Source organism: Felis catus, chromosome B2 (assembly GCF_018350175.1).
Source record: "Felis catus isolate Fca126 chromosome B2, F.catus_Fca126_mat1.0, whole genome shotgun sequence".
Taxonomy (NCBI): Eukaryota; Metazoa; Chordata; class Mammalia; order Carnivora; family Felidae; genus Felis; species Felis catus.
The window spans coordinates 3,480,893-3,493,582 of NC_058372.1; the positions used below are offsets into that span (position 1 = coordinate 3,480,893).

Here is a 12,690-nt window from a genome sequence, read left to right on the forward strand (position 1 = left end):
CGTTGTACAACGGGAATAGTCTTTGGAGACGCACATCGGGGATGTATGTAGCTGAAATGCACGTTTTTGAGGGTGAGGCTTCAAAAAAAAAAAAAAAGGACGCAAAACACGAATTCCTTCGAGCCGGATTCGAACCAGCGACCTAAGGATGCCCGAGGAGTATTCACCACTACAGTCCTCCGCTCTACCAACTGAGCTATCGAAGGAATCACACTGCTGAGCGTTCAGGCCGAGGATGCCTTCTCTGCGCGCGCTTGGGAGCCCGTAGGCGCTGGTCCCTTCGCTCGGCCGCGTGGTTTACGGGTCCGCCCTGGCCGCGTCCGCTCTTCCGTTCTTAATCCCGCGCTCCTTCGCGACGGACGCTCCAAGGTCCACTGCCCTGGACGAAGAAGGAAACGGGAGCCTCCACTGGTTTGCAAAAAGCAAAATAAAATAAGCAGGCACAGAAACGGCTAAGGACTTAGCGAGGAGCGTTTTCTATGATGAGGAATGAATTTCAGTAACCGATTTTGACTCAAGTTAGAAATAGGATTTGAAGTGACTTAAATTCTAACAGGGTCACTAACAGAAGGAGGGGGAGGAGGAAGAAAAGCTCTCCGAAACGCTTAAATGTCCTTTCATTGACATTTGTCTTTGTAGACAAATGGTTTATCACACGAATTCTGAACTCGGCAAAAACATCGATAGGGAGCCAAAACTACGTTTTTAAATTCTTCTCTATCTTCACGCAAGGTAGAAACTAATGTCTTTCAAATACTAGTTAATTTTGCAAAGTGTGAGGTTCTGACCAAGTTTTCTGACTGTCTGAAGGTCAAAAAGGTCGTTTACTCTCTTGTTAATGAAATCGACCTGCGGTGGCCTCCGACATCAGGAATGTGTTGTCCTTCTTCACGTTCCATTAAATATCATTACACTGTCACCCGATGGAGCCACACAGATGGGGCAAATGACCCCCCTTGGGCAAGTAGATCATTGAGACCACCTGTGGGACAAAGAAAAAAAATTTTTTTTTTCTGAGTAAGAATTAAAAGCAAGTCAATCACTTAATTTGGCCATTAACCTCTTCGAGTCTTCACGAACCATCTACCTGAAGAGAGGACAGTCTGAATGAATTACATATAAAATTTTATCTCCACCCGAAGCCCAATTGACTAAATGTTATTTTATAGGTGTATTTCATAGTACCCATTTTGTCAAAGCACACTTGTCAAAAAGGTAAATGCATCGAAATGTAATAAAAAGCTGCCTTTCATTTTGTCCCGCTCCACGTGAGAAAAGATTCGGAGATGGAAAAGACGGGCCTGAAGGGAGTCTTGAGAGAGGGGGGAGGTGGCGGTACAGGCAGTAGATGCGAGGGACGCTGAGATGTGTATGTACAACGTGTATTTTTGTAGCTGAAGACTCTTGCCTGATTCATGTATATGAATCTATAACATTCCTTTCTGTAGATCTGCAAAATAAAATGCAACCCGGGGTGAAACCGGGAAGAAGCAGGAAAGTTTTGGGGTCCCTTTACGTCCTTCGGGAGTGTTCTCAGACGGAGGTGAGCGTGCGCGCGCCGAGCTCCCGGACGCGACGGTCGGAAAGCGGCAGCAGTTCGGGGGACCGGCCGAGGGGCAGGTAGGCCCACCCAGGAAAAGAAAGCGTGCCAGGGCCCCCCTCGGCCGAAGGGGCTCTACACGGCCGCGCCCCGACGGCCGTTTTGGGCGCCCGCCCGGGGACACTCGCTCGGCCGCCCACTTTTCTGGCTTCTTCACCCGCCCCCTCCGGACGCCGTGCTCCCTTCCTCCAGGTCGGGAGCCGGGGCGGGGGCAGCGGACCGCCGGGCCGCACGGGGGGCGGGTGGCCGGGGGTCACGTGGCGAGCGGCGGTCACGTGGCGGGAGGGCGTGGCGCGACGTGCGGCGGGGGCGACCGGGGCCGCGGAGCTCTGGCAGCTCCGCCCGACGCCGGGCCGGTGAGCCGTCCTGAAGGTTCTGTAGTTCGCGCTGTGCACTGCGTAATTTTCCGTCAGCTAAAGGTCCTTTCGTGTCAAGTGGGGCCCACGCTGCCTAGCGACAGGTCGCTCTTTCCTTTGTCCCTGCAGTAAGGTTTCCCGCGCGCGCGCTGGCCGCGGGCCCCGCGGGCTGAGCGGGCTGTGACCCCGCCCCACATCCCGGGGAGAGGGGGGTGGGGGGCGTGCGGTAGTGACCCTGGCCGGGGGCAGAGACCGGCTCGCCCCAGGTGCAGACTGCGTGTGTCCCGGGGGGAGTGCAGAGCCGCTTCTGTGAAATGTGCTTTAAAGGTCACTGCGTTGTAAGACTGCAAGAAATGTATGTGCATTGAACCCTCCTGTAGGTAGGCTCTGTTTAACACAATATAAAAGTAAATAACGAATTTTTGTAGTAGGAATTAGGGCAACAGACATTATTCAGTAGCGTGTATAGTACAATGGAAAGAACAAAGGATTTGGGGCCACTTAGGCCACTTGGGTTTGTTTTTTTTTTAATTGAAGTATCATAAACAGTGGTATGTTAGTTTCAGGGATACAGTGTATTGATTCAAAAATTCTATGCATTACTGTGGTCACTATGATGAGTGTAGTCACGATCTGTCACCGGACAATACTATCGTAATCGTCTTGGCCATATTCTCAACGCTGTACTTTTCACCTCCCTGATGTAATCTTATACCTGGAAATTTGTACCCCTTTATCTATTTCACTTATTCTCCTGCCCACCTCCCCCTGGCAACCACAAGTTTGTTCTTTGCAACTTGGCGTATTTAAAAGTTTGCTTTTTTGTTGTTTGTTTTGTTTTTAGATTCCACATATAAGTGAAAGCATATGGTATTTGTCTTTGAATTATGTCCTCTAGGTCCATCCACGTTGTCACAAATGGCGAGGTCTCATTTTTTTATGGCTGAGTAATAGTCCTTTGTATATACATAGTACATCTTCTTTATTTGTTCATCTATCGATGGACGCCTGGGTTGCTTCCACATGTGGGCTACTGTGAATAATGCTGCCATAAACATCGGCGCGGATATACCTTTTCAGGTTAGTGTTTTCATTTTCTTTGGGTTATTAGCCAGTAGTGAAATTACTGCGTCATAGGGTACTTCCCTTTTTAACTTTTTGAAGAACCTCTACTGTTTTCCACAGCGGCTGCGCCAATGTACATTCCCACCAACAGTGCCCAAGGGTTCCTTCTTCTCCACATCCTCGCCAACACTTGGTGTTTCCTTGCCTTTTTGACTCTAGCTGTTCTGACAGGTGTGAGGTGATATCTCACTGTGCTTTTGATTTTCACTTCCCTGATGATGAGTGATGTCGAGCACCTTTTCACGTGTCTGTTGGCCATCTGGATGTCTTCTTTGGAAACATGTCTGGGTCCTCTGCCCATTTTTAATCATATTGTTTAGGGTTTTTTGGTGTTTGAGTTGTGCAAGTCCTTTATATATTTTGGATATTGGCCCCTTATTGGACATGTCACTTGCAAATATTTTCTCCCGTTCGGTAGATTGCCTTTTCATTTTGTTGATGGTTTCTGTCGCTGTGCGAATGCTTTTCGGTTTGGTGTAGTCCCAGTTGTTTACTTTTGCTTTTGTTTCCCTTGCCTGAGGAGACAGCTCTAGAAAAATGTTGTGCGGTCTGATGTCAGAGAAATTATTACCTCTGTTTTCTCCTAGGAGTTTTATGCTTTTAGGTCTCACATTTAGGTCTTTCATCCATTCTGAGTTTGTTTTTGTGAATGGTGTAAGAAAGTGGTCTAGTTTCGTCCTTCTGCATGTTGCTGTCCGGTTCTCCGGGCACCATTTGTCGACAGGCTGCTTTTTTCCCATTGGATATTCTTGCCTCTTTTGTCCTAATGGGCCATATACGTGTGGGTTTATTTCTGGGTTCTCTTCCATTGGCCAATGTGTCTATTTTAGTGCCAGTACTATTCTGCTGTGATTATTACAGCTTCGTAGTGTATCTTGAAGTGTGTATATGTTATATAATGTACATGGTATATAATATGCATGTTATATATGTACATATACATATATATATCTTGAAATATGAATTTTATGGGTTTATGATACCTCCAACTTTGTTCTTCTTTCTCTAGATCGCTTTGACTCTGGGGCGGGGGGCGGGTCTCTTGTGGTTCCATACCCATTTTTTTGCATATTCCATGAAAAACACAGTTGTGTTTTGATAAGGCTCGCATTCAATCTGTAGATTACTTTGGGTCGTATGGAGATTTTAACAAGATTGATTCTTCCAGTCCGCGAGCGCGGAACATCTCTCCATTGGTCTGTCTTGCCTTCGGTTTCTTTCATCAGTGTTTAACAGTTTTTGGAGTATGGGTCTCTCACTTCCTTGGTGAAACTTCCTAAATTTATTCCTAGGCTTGTTATTCTTTTTGGTGCCATTGTAAATGGAATTATCTTCATCATTTCTCTTTCTGCTACCTCATTATTAGTGTTCAGACCACTTAGGCCACTTTTGAATCCTGTCTCTTCCCCCCTTTGTGACCTCTCTAACTTCCCAGTGCCCTGTCCAGAATGGGGGTGATGATAATAAAAATAACACAGGTCCTAAGAGGTATTGTCGTGAATATCCTATGAAATAGCATTCGTAAAGCAAAGTGTATGGGGTGAACCGCTCAGTCCCCCCACCCGCTCAAGCAGGGGAGCCCTCACAGGGCGCTTTGAAAGGTTTTCATCTGGGCCACACCTTTGGGTAAGTCAGAGTGGAAAGTTCAAGAATATACCACATGAAACAAAAAGGTAGCAATAGGTTCAGCAGTGGGGGCAGTGCTTTATCCTTCATGAGACTCCCGTGTGACAGGCCTGAAAGAAGGAACGTTGCTTTAGCTTTAGAGGCAACGTTCATGGATTGGTTTCATTGTTCTTTGGCGCCATAGTTTAGGCCTCTTTCCCAGAGGCCACGCCCTCCAGTCCAGTCACGTGGATAGATCTGTTGGGCCATAATCTCTGAAAATTGCTGCAGTCGTTCCTCACATCTTCCTTATTTCCTGTTCAGAAAATGATACTGTCCTTTGTTTCTGGAATGCCTAGGCGGTTGTCCCCGGGCTGCTTGCACAGATGAGCACGCGTGCCTAGAGGGTTCTTCCTTTCTCCTGGACCTGTGGCCTCTGACACGTTTCCTCCTTTCTTCCTTTCCTCTCCTCACCTAGCGAGGCTTCCAGAAGCACGCCTGACGGACAGATTGCTGTTGGAGCTTCCGGAACAGGCTGAACTAGAACCTCCTGTTCACAACAGTGTGGTTTTGTCCCCCTTTGCTTTTTCTCAGAGACTGACCTCCCGAGTTCGATCTGTCTCTGGGCTTACACGGCCTTGTAGTCGGTGCCCTCAAATTACTGGCCGACTTGTATTTTCTTTTGTCTTTTTCCTATCTGGCTCCATCCAGCACCATTCCGGCTCTAGTAATGAACAGTCTTGCGTTCCGCTTCCTGAGTATCTGTCCTGAGGAAAAGCCACCGTAAGGCGGTTTTTTAGCTAATTTAGTCGTGTTTATCATACACTGTTAGATGTTTAGAAGGTGGGGTTGAGTTTTGTACAGACAGTGCAGCTCAATCATTCCTTCAACAACTGTTTGACTACCTACCGTGTGCCAGAGAAGCTTCCGAATTCCAAATGCCACAGTGTGTTTTGGATGGGGTTTTTTGGGGGGGGTCTCCCCAAAATTCATGTGAAAGCCTTACTGAAGTTTACACGGGACCCTCAGCATGGCTGTATTTGGAGTAAGGAAGTCAATCGGGTTAAATGAGGTCACGGGGATGGGGCCCCGATGCAGTGGGATTAGTGTCCTCACCGGAAGGGAGCTCACCCCCCTCGCCCTTCTCCGTGGGGACACGATGAGAAGGCGACGTCCGCAAACCGAGAAGAGAGCTCTTACCAGAAGCTGAATCAGCTGGCCCCTCGACCTTGGACTTCTCAACCTCCAGAACTGAGGAGATAAATCTCTGTTGTTCAAGCGCCCAGTGGTGTTTTGTTTTGGCAGATCGGCACAACAAGACCCCTCCCCCCCACCCCTCGCCAGACACCCTTTGCAGTTCAAGTGTTTTATCGAAGCAGTTAGGTTAGCTGCTCAGGACAGCCTTGGCCTTGGAGGTGATGCCACAGGTCTTAGATTCAGAAATTCAATTTTCAAGTATGTCAATTCAGTTTTAACAATATAGCCAAGGACTAGTAAGAATAGGAAAAAGCAGTCTGTTCCAAGCAACTCAAAGGTTGTTTATAAGCCAGAAATACAATAAGTTCATTGACAATCGGATGTGTTTATTTTTTTTTAATTTTTTTTTCAACGTTTATTTTTTTGGGGACAGAGAGAGACAGAGCATGAACGGGGGAGGGGCAGAGAGAGAGGGAGACACAGAATCGGAAACAGGCTCCAGGCTCTGAGCCATCATCCCAGAGCCTGACACGGGGCTCAAACTCACGGACCGCGAGATCGTGACCTGGCTGAAGTCGGACGCTTAACCGACTGCGCCACCCAGGCGCCCCCGGATGTGTTTATTAATATTAGCACTATTTGTTTTATCCGTGATAACCCAGTATAGTCCTCGTGGCACCCCAGAAGCCAAAACACTCAGCAGGGGCTGCGGGGCGAGGAAAGGCGGTTCAGGCTTTCCACTGAGACTTGGGGTTTGTCTGCCCACAACACGTGGTCCGGAAATCCTCAGTGGTTGTAGACTCTCGCAGGTAGAACATCTGAACCAGATACGAGTCTTCGTTCCTCGGATTTTGCTTGGTAAACCCGGGTGATTTCGTAACTACCCGGTCCCGTCACCACCACCTACTTCTTTAAACCCGTCACGCCAAACCCCTTCATTTCCTAGCGCCAGCTCAAACACAGCTGGGGGTTTCACTTCCACTGAACCAGTTACATTCTCCCAGTGGGGAGATGACAGGCTTCTTGAAGGCCCGGACCACGTTGCGTGTGTTTTCATCCTGAGCGTCCAGCACGAGAAGGGTGTTCGTCCGTTGGTTTGGAAGACAGTCAAGGTCAGTGTACCCCTCTAGGAAAGTTCCTTCTTGTTCATCCATGTCATGTCGACTCTTGATTCTCGGTGTCATTGGGTACATGACGACGGGATCTCCCAACTCTGGGGAACCCACGTGGCGTAAAACATGTGACTCCCGCGCCCGACGACAGATGCAGTTGAGCGGAGCAGGTGAGATGCTGAATGGTTTGGGGACTAAGTGTAACATCACGGGGAGCGAGTGATCGATCAGCGATAGTCATCCAGGCGCCTGGGTAAAGAGACAAGGAAGCTTTGGAAGGGGGCGCGTGGAGAGCGGTAATTTGCGGTGACTCCAGGGCGCCCAGAAGTGGGCAGGCTTTCCACACCGTGATTCCGCGGGGCTGGCGCCGGCTCAGTGGGGCACAGACAGCCAACAGCACCGGCGTTTTTACAGCGACGCCAGCAATGTTACCGTCTCTTTTTGCTCTGATTATACCCTAGCCGACCTTTCATACGAATTTGGCCTTCACACACACACACACACACAGGGCCCCCTAACAGTTTGTTTCTTGGTGTAAATCTACCAAGTCGCTCTCTGACTTTAAAAGTTTTTCTTGACTGTCGTTCGCACCCCCAGGAAGTCCCAGAAATCAGGCCACTTCTCAGCTCCTGCCCTGTGACCCCTCCGGGCTGACTTGACACCTTTGGTCACCAAGAGCCTCCTGACACGGTCTCCTTGTGACCGCTATTGTCCCCTTGAGATCTGTTCCCGACACGACAGCCAGTTATCCTTTTCAGAGGTAGGTCAGACCCTGTCACTCTTCTGTACAGACACTTCTGAGACGTATTCCTGCCTCACTCAGCTCGAAGTCCTGACAGCCTGCAAGGTCTCACATTTTTTGAGACCACACGGCCACAAACATGCCTTTGCCTTCGGCCTGAGTCCTCTATTTAGAAACTCTCCTCGAAAATGACACCGTGGCTCCTGTTTGCTCAAAAGTCCCCTTCGGGAAGCCTCACCTGACAGCCCCGTTTCCCGCTGCAGCGTGCCCCCGACCTGATCCCAGCACCCTGACCACGCTCTAACACCGCTTTTCGTTTAGTTGTGCATTTACTACGCGGAATGTAAGGGGCAGGGGTCGTTGCTTTGTCCACTGATAAATCCCAACCCCCAGAGCACCGCCTGACACAGAGTGGCGCTCAGTGAGCGTGCAGAACGAACAAAGGGACGGGTGTGTTTCATCTGGGGGAATCGGGACCCCATCCCTGCAGAGTCTACATGCCTGGGAAGAGGAAGGGAGAATGGCAGAAAAGACCCGCGACGTCAAGTTTCTGAACCCGAGACACCGAGAAACAGGGCTTCCAGTAAGACGCTGACCCCTCGCGGTACTCCAGCCGGGCCAGGCCACCGAATCCGTCGTGTTAAAATGAAACGAACCCCCTCGGAAGCCCTGGTTTCTAAAGCATCAGAGATTCAGCTTCACTAGGGCCGAGCTGGGGCTCAGGACTCAAATTTGCAAGCTCGCCAGGTGACTCACATGTCCAGCCAGATGTGGATACTCAAGTGAGAGCATTTTCATGAGTTGTCCTGAGGCCTGAAGAGAACATCGGGTCAAGGTTAGGGAAGTGAGAGGAACATATGTGGTTCATTGTGCTTTTAGAATCAATGAAGAGCCGTGTATGTGTGTGGTTTCTCCATCACGGTCATGGGTGTTTCATCAGTCACTGCCAGTGAATCCATGAACGCTTCGAAGGAATGATAAAGTAAGACAGGCGTGATGGAATTTTCCTAAAGGGACATTTGGAAGTCTTGGTCAGTTTGACCACAGGAATGGTTTTCAAGTCAGTCAGTGGTGGCAAAATCCACCCCTGTCTGGGATAACATCGTCCATGCACAGAGCTGACTCGACCTAGTCCCAACCAGCATGGATTTGTAGGAGGAAAAAGAGGACACAGTGAGCGAACCTCGGTGGCTGGACTGGGCAGGCTTATTCTAGAGGGTGGAGAGCTCAGAGGAGTTGGGGGTAGAAATGCAGTTTGGCTTTTGAAAAACAAGCCGAAATAGTTAGATTTTATTTTGTAGGCAGTTGCAGTCTATTATGGACTGTTCGGTACCTTCCACAATTAGGTGTATCGTGCTGTCTGGGTGCAGGTGATCAGAAACCGAACCGATGTGTGAGGCGGTGGAAATAGCAAATTCGCCTCCCGTTATTCCGGAATGACGCTTGGGCCAGAAAGTGGAGTTGCGGATCTCAAAACTCTGCTTGGACATTGTCACCTCTGACCTCTGCCCATCAGACTGTTCCCTGTGTTTGGATCGTTTTTTTCTCCACCTTCAGACTTTAGCTTTGCCAACATCTCTGCGTCCTTCTCCCACTATCCTAAGCCTTTTTTCGTGCTTCAGAATCATCCGAGGAGCTTAAAAATACAAAGCTCATGCCCTACCACAGACTTGCAATGTCAAGACAAATCTCTAAGGGGCCAGAAAAATGCATTCCCCGCTAGGGGGCGATGAGGCCCACCTCTGCAAGAGTAAGAGAGCAGGTTAGGCGTAGCTGAGCAGAGCCGTGAACCGCGGCCACTCCCGGTGATTCCATAATTCCACACATTTAAAAGCGTTGACCTCCCAAACTCCTCTTACTTGACATTGGGGGGACCTTGCTTCGGAGGTGAGTGGACGGAAAAGGAGTTGAGAATACACGTTGAAAGGAAAAAGTGACCGCCCAACGTGGGGCTCGAACCCACGACCCTGAGATTAAGAGTCTCATGCTCTACCGACTGAGCTAGCCGGGCAGTTGGCTGTAGGTCTTCCCCAATCTATTATGAGCACATACGAATTCTTGGCCCTGTTGTGACTGTAGGGTTCTAGGTCTTGTCTGATTGTTTTTGTCTTCCAAAGAAGACGACGTGAAAGTCAAAGTATATAAGCATTATCTGCTATTCTTGCTGTGCAAACCGGCTCACTTTCCCTACCTCACCACCCCCCGCCTCCCCATTCTCACCGACCTGCTGCGAATACGGCACAGAAAGTTTCCCGGATCCGAGGGCCGGCATCTCTGGGTGCTGCGCGAATCACCCCAACCCTGGCACCCCCATCGCTCTTCCAAGCCCAGGAGCCCCTGCGCCCTCTTTGTGGCCCAACGAGGCACCTGTGGCTGTGGATGTGGCCCCGCAGGCAGTCTCTGCGGGTTTCTCCTCCCACCGCTTGTTCATATTTTGTACTTCCCCACCATCAAGGCTCACACACGCAGAGAAGGGAAAGGGGGTGCAATTTCACTTTAATGTGTGTTTTGTTTACCACTGACCTCAAAAGTTCACTGAACATAATAGATGGTAAACAAATACCTGCTTAGTGAAGGTACCAAGAGCACCCCCCGGAGAAGCGACAAAGCGTCCCCTCCCAACGAGGAGACAGAACCTCAGTCTCCTAAAAGATTGGGCGGGGGGAGATAGTCACCCCTGTGCGAACGAGGAAAGCCGAAATATCCTGGACGAAGGTTGCCAGAACCCCAACTCTAGAGCTCATTGTCTTACTATTCCATAAAAAAGTGATGAATGAACGATGAATGACACTGAATGGAGATGTGACCATCGTCTTCCTGCACTTTGATCGGATCACAACCGTGGAGTTGGAACTAACTTGGAGAACCAGAAACATCTGCCTCTGCGAGAGTCACTTTAGAGCCGATGGAACACGGAGTAAAAGCCAAAATTAAACAGTGTTTGTTTCTTTTTAGTAAAAGTCACTTATTGGGATCGAGAGCGTATGCAGCGAACGCGTTTTCACGTGGAGGTCGAGTGGTTTCATTGAACTGTAGCTGCACCCGTTTTTCTGTAAAACAAAAGAAAACAGGGCTCGTCCGGGATTTGAACCCGGGACCTCTCGCACCCTAAGCGAGAATCATACCCCTAGACCAACGAGCCGCACGCTTCCTGGCTCTTCTGAATATATTAAATATTTAGTGAATTTCTTTATCTTATCTTTTGCATTTCATTCATATTTGGGTAAATATAACTACGACCGACCCTTACTCTGACCCTCCCGCTCTGTGGCTCCCAGAACTTTGCCGGCTCATCTCGCGACCCAATAATCCCTGTAAGGAGTGAACGGAGCCTTGCTTCTCAAGGGCCGCCGGCCCATCCACTGTAAGAAAAGACCGTGGCCGCTGAGAGGGCAGCAGAAGCCGGTGCTGCTTGTCACCTCGCGGAGCGGGTCTGTGGGACGACCCCCGGCCGGCCCCCTGCTCCCGGGGTCCCCCGCAAGTAGCCGGAGCGCGGGCGTGGCTCGGCGGGCCGTGGGGACGCGGGGTCGAGAATTCAGAGGAGATGAGCTGTGTGGGAAGCGGGGGACACAGTTAAGGAGCCGAAAGCCGGCCGTGGCGGAAAATGAGGCGGACACAGGGGCGTCCCATCCAGAAATGGCCAGAACGCAGGGGCCGCGGGCGTCGGCAAGCCGGCCCCCAGGACGCGGACGGAAGCAGGGTGGGTTGTGCCCAGCGGCTTGGTCCTTCCTCACGGGGACATCCATTCAATGACGACAACAGGCTTCTCTGCACTCGGGTTCCTCCCCCGCCTGCGTGACCAGCGCTGCCTTCAGTCCGCACGGACGCGAGCCCGCGCCGCGGTGACTGAAGACACTTGTCTCCTGACTCTTTTCGGGGGCAGCGTTCGGCGACGCCGTTTTCCTCCTAATGAATTGAATCACCCCTACAGCGTCCCGGTGCCCTTCTGCTTCTCGGGGCAAACTCTCCGAGCGTGCCCGCTTGTCGAGATGCGCGCTCGGGGCTCCCCTGGGGTGGTCTGCACTTGAAGCAAAAAGCCGCTGTCCTCCCCCTGACCGTGGTCCCCCGCCGCCGCCGCCTCTCCGGGGGACACAAGGGGAGGTCAGTATTCAGGGCAATAGAAAACGAACCGCTGGCCCGTACGGGGATCGAACCCGCGACCTTGGCGTTATTAGCACCACGCTCTAACCAACTGAGCTAACCGGCCAACTGCGACAAGCACCTTTCCAAGGTCCTTACAAGAATGTACTCTGGTTATTGTTTATTCTTTTATACTGTAACTGATGTGGTGTATCCAAGACGTTGAATTTGGCCCCACCGACCTAGACTTCGTCATTCTCCCAAGACTCATCCTACTTTCTTCCTGCGGTGACGCAGCAACCAGGTGGCTAGCAATACCCCCTTATCCTCCCGCCCACCCCTCTGTATTTTCAGGCCAAGATGATCTCTGCCTTTAAAGGCCAGCGAGATATTACAAATAGCCTTTTATTGATAGGTCCTGGGCTGATTGGCAGGTTGCTCCGCTTGGGCCATCTCTTCCCTTGGGTGTTTTTTTCTCTAAGTTGCCAGTTTATTGGTTTCAGATAAAGATTTCCCAAAATACCTTAGAGTTGTCCTGTTTCCCTCTCTACATACATGATTCTGTATGCAGTGGCTATAAGAACGCCTTAGAAAATTATCAAAGAGGAGGATACGAAGTCTAATGATTCCACATTGTAAAAACACAGCCATAGCTTCCGATGGGGCAGGGAAAACAGTTTGGAGATGCCGGGGATCGAACCCGGGGCCTCATACATGCGAAGCATGCGCTCTACCACTGAGCTACATCCCCAACCATACAGAGTGTGTCTTTATAACTCTTCCCAATTCTTTCAACCTTTTTTTTTCCCCCCAGCAATTAAGATTTTCTTCAATACTAAAGTTAAATTTTCCTGTATTGATTCAGCAAAATCA

The 12,690-nt window shown here is 50.1% G+C and overlaps 1 long non-coding RNA gene and 5 other non-coding genes across 6 annotated transcripts; 1 reads left to right on the forward strand and 5 right to left on the reverse strand.

The window, feature by feature from the left end:
- Nucleotides 1–114: 114 nt before the first annotated feature.
- On the reverse strand, nt 115–206 carry TRNAY-GUA. The gene is given in 2 exon segments: nt 115–150; nt 170–206. It is a non-coding gene; the product is annotated as a tRNA-Tyr (tRNA).
- A 2,683-nt stretch (nt 207–2,889) lies between these two features.
- LOC109500269 lies at nt 2,890–6,259 on the forward strand. Its single transcript, XR_002157945.2, has 2 exons — nt 2,890–3,036; nt 5,165–6,259. It is a non-coding gene; the product is annotated as an uncharacterized LOC109500269 (long non-coding RNA).
- Nucleotides 6,260–9,675: 3,416 nt separating this feature from the next.
- TRNAK-CUU lies at nt 9,676–9,748 on the reverse strand. Its single transcript has one exon. It is a non-coding gene; the product is annotated as a tRNA-Lys (tRNA).
- Nucleotides 9,749–10,807: 1,059 nt separating this feature from the next.
- TRNAP-AGG lies at nt 10,808–10,879 on the reverse strand. Its single transcript has one exon. It is a non-coding gene; the product is annotated as a tRNA-Pro (tRNA).
- Nucleotides 10,880–11,870: 991 nt separating this feature from the next.
- TRNAI-AAU lies at nt 11,871–11,944 on the reverse strand. Its single transcript has one exon. It is a non-coding gene; the product is annotated as a tRNA-Ile (tRNA).
- Nucleotides 11,945–12,496: 552 nt separating this feature from the next.
- On the reverse strand, nt 12,497–12,568 carry TRNAA-CGC. The gene has a single exon. It is a non-coding gene; the product is annotated as a tRNA-Ala (tRNA).
- Nucleotides 12,569–12,690: the final 122 nt, after the last annotated feature.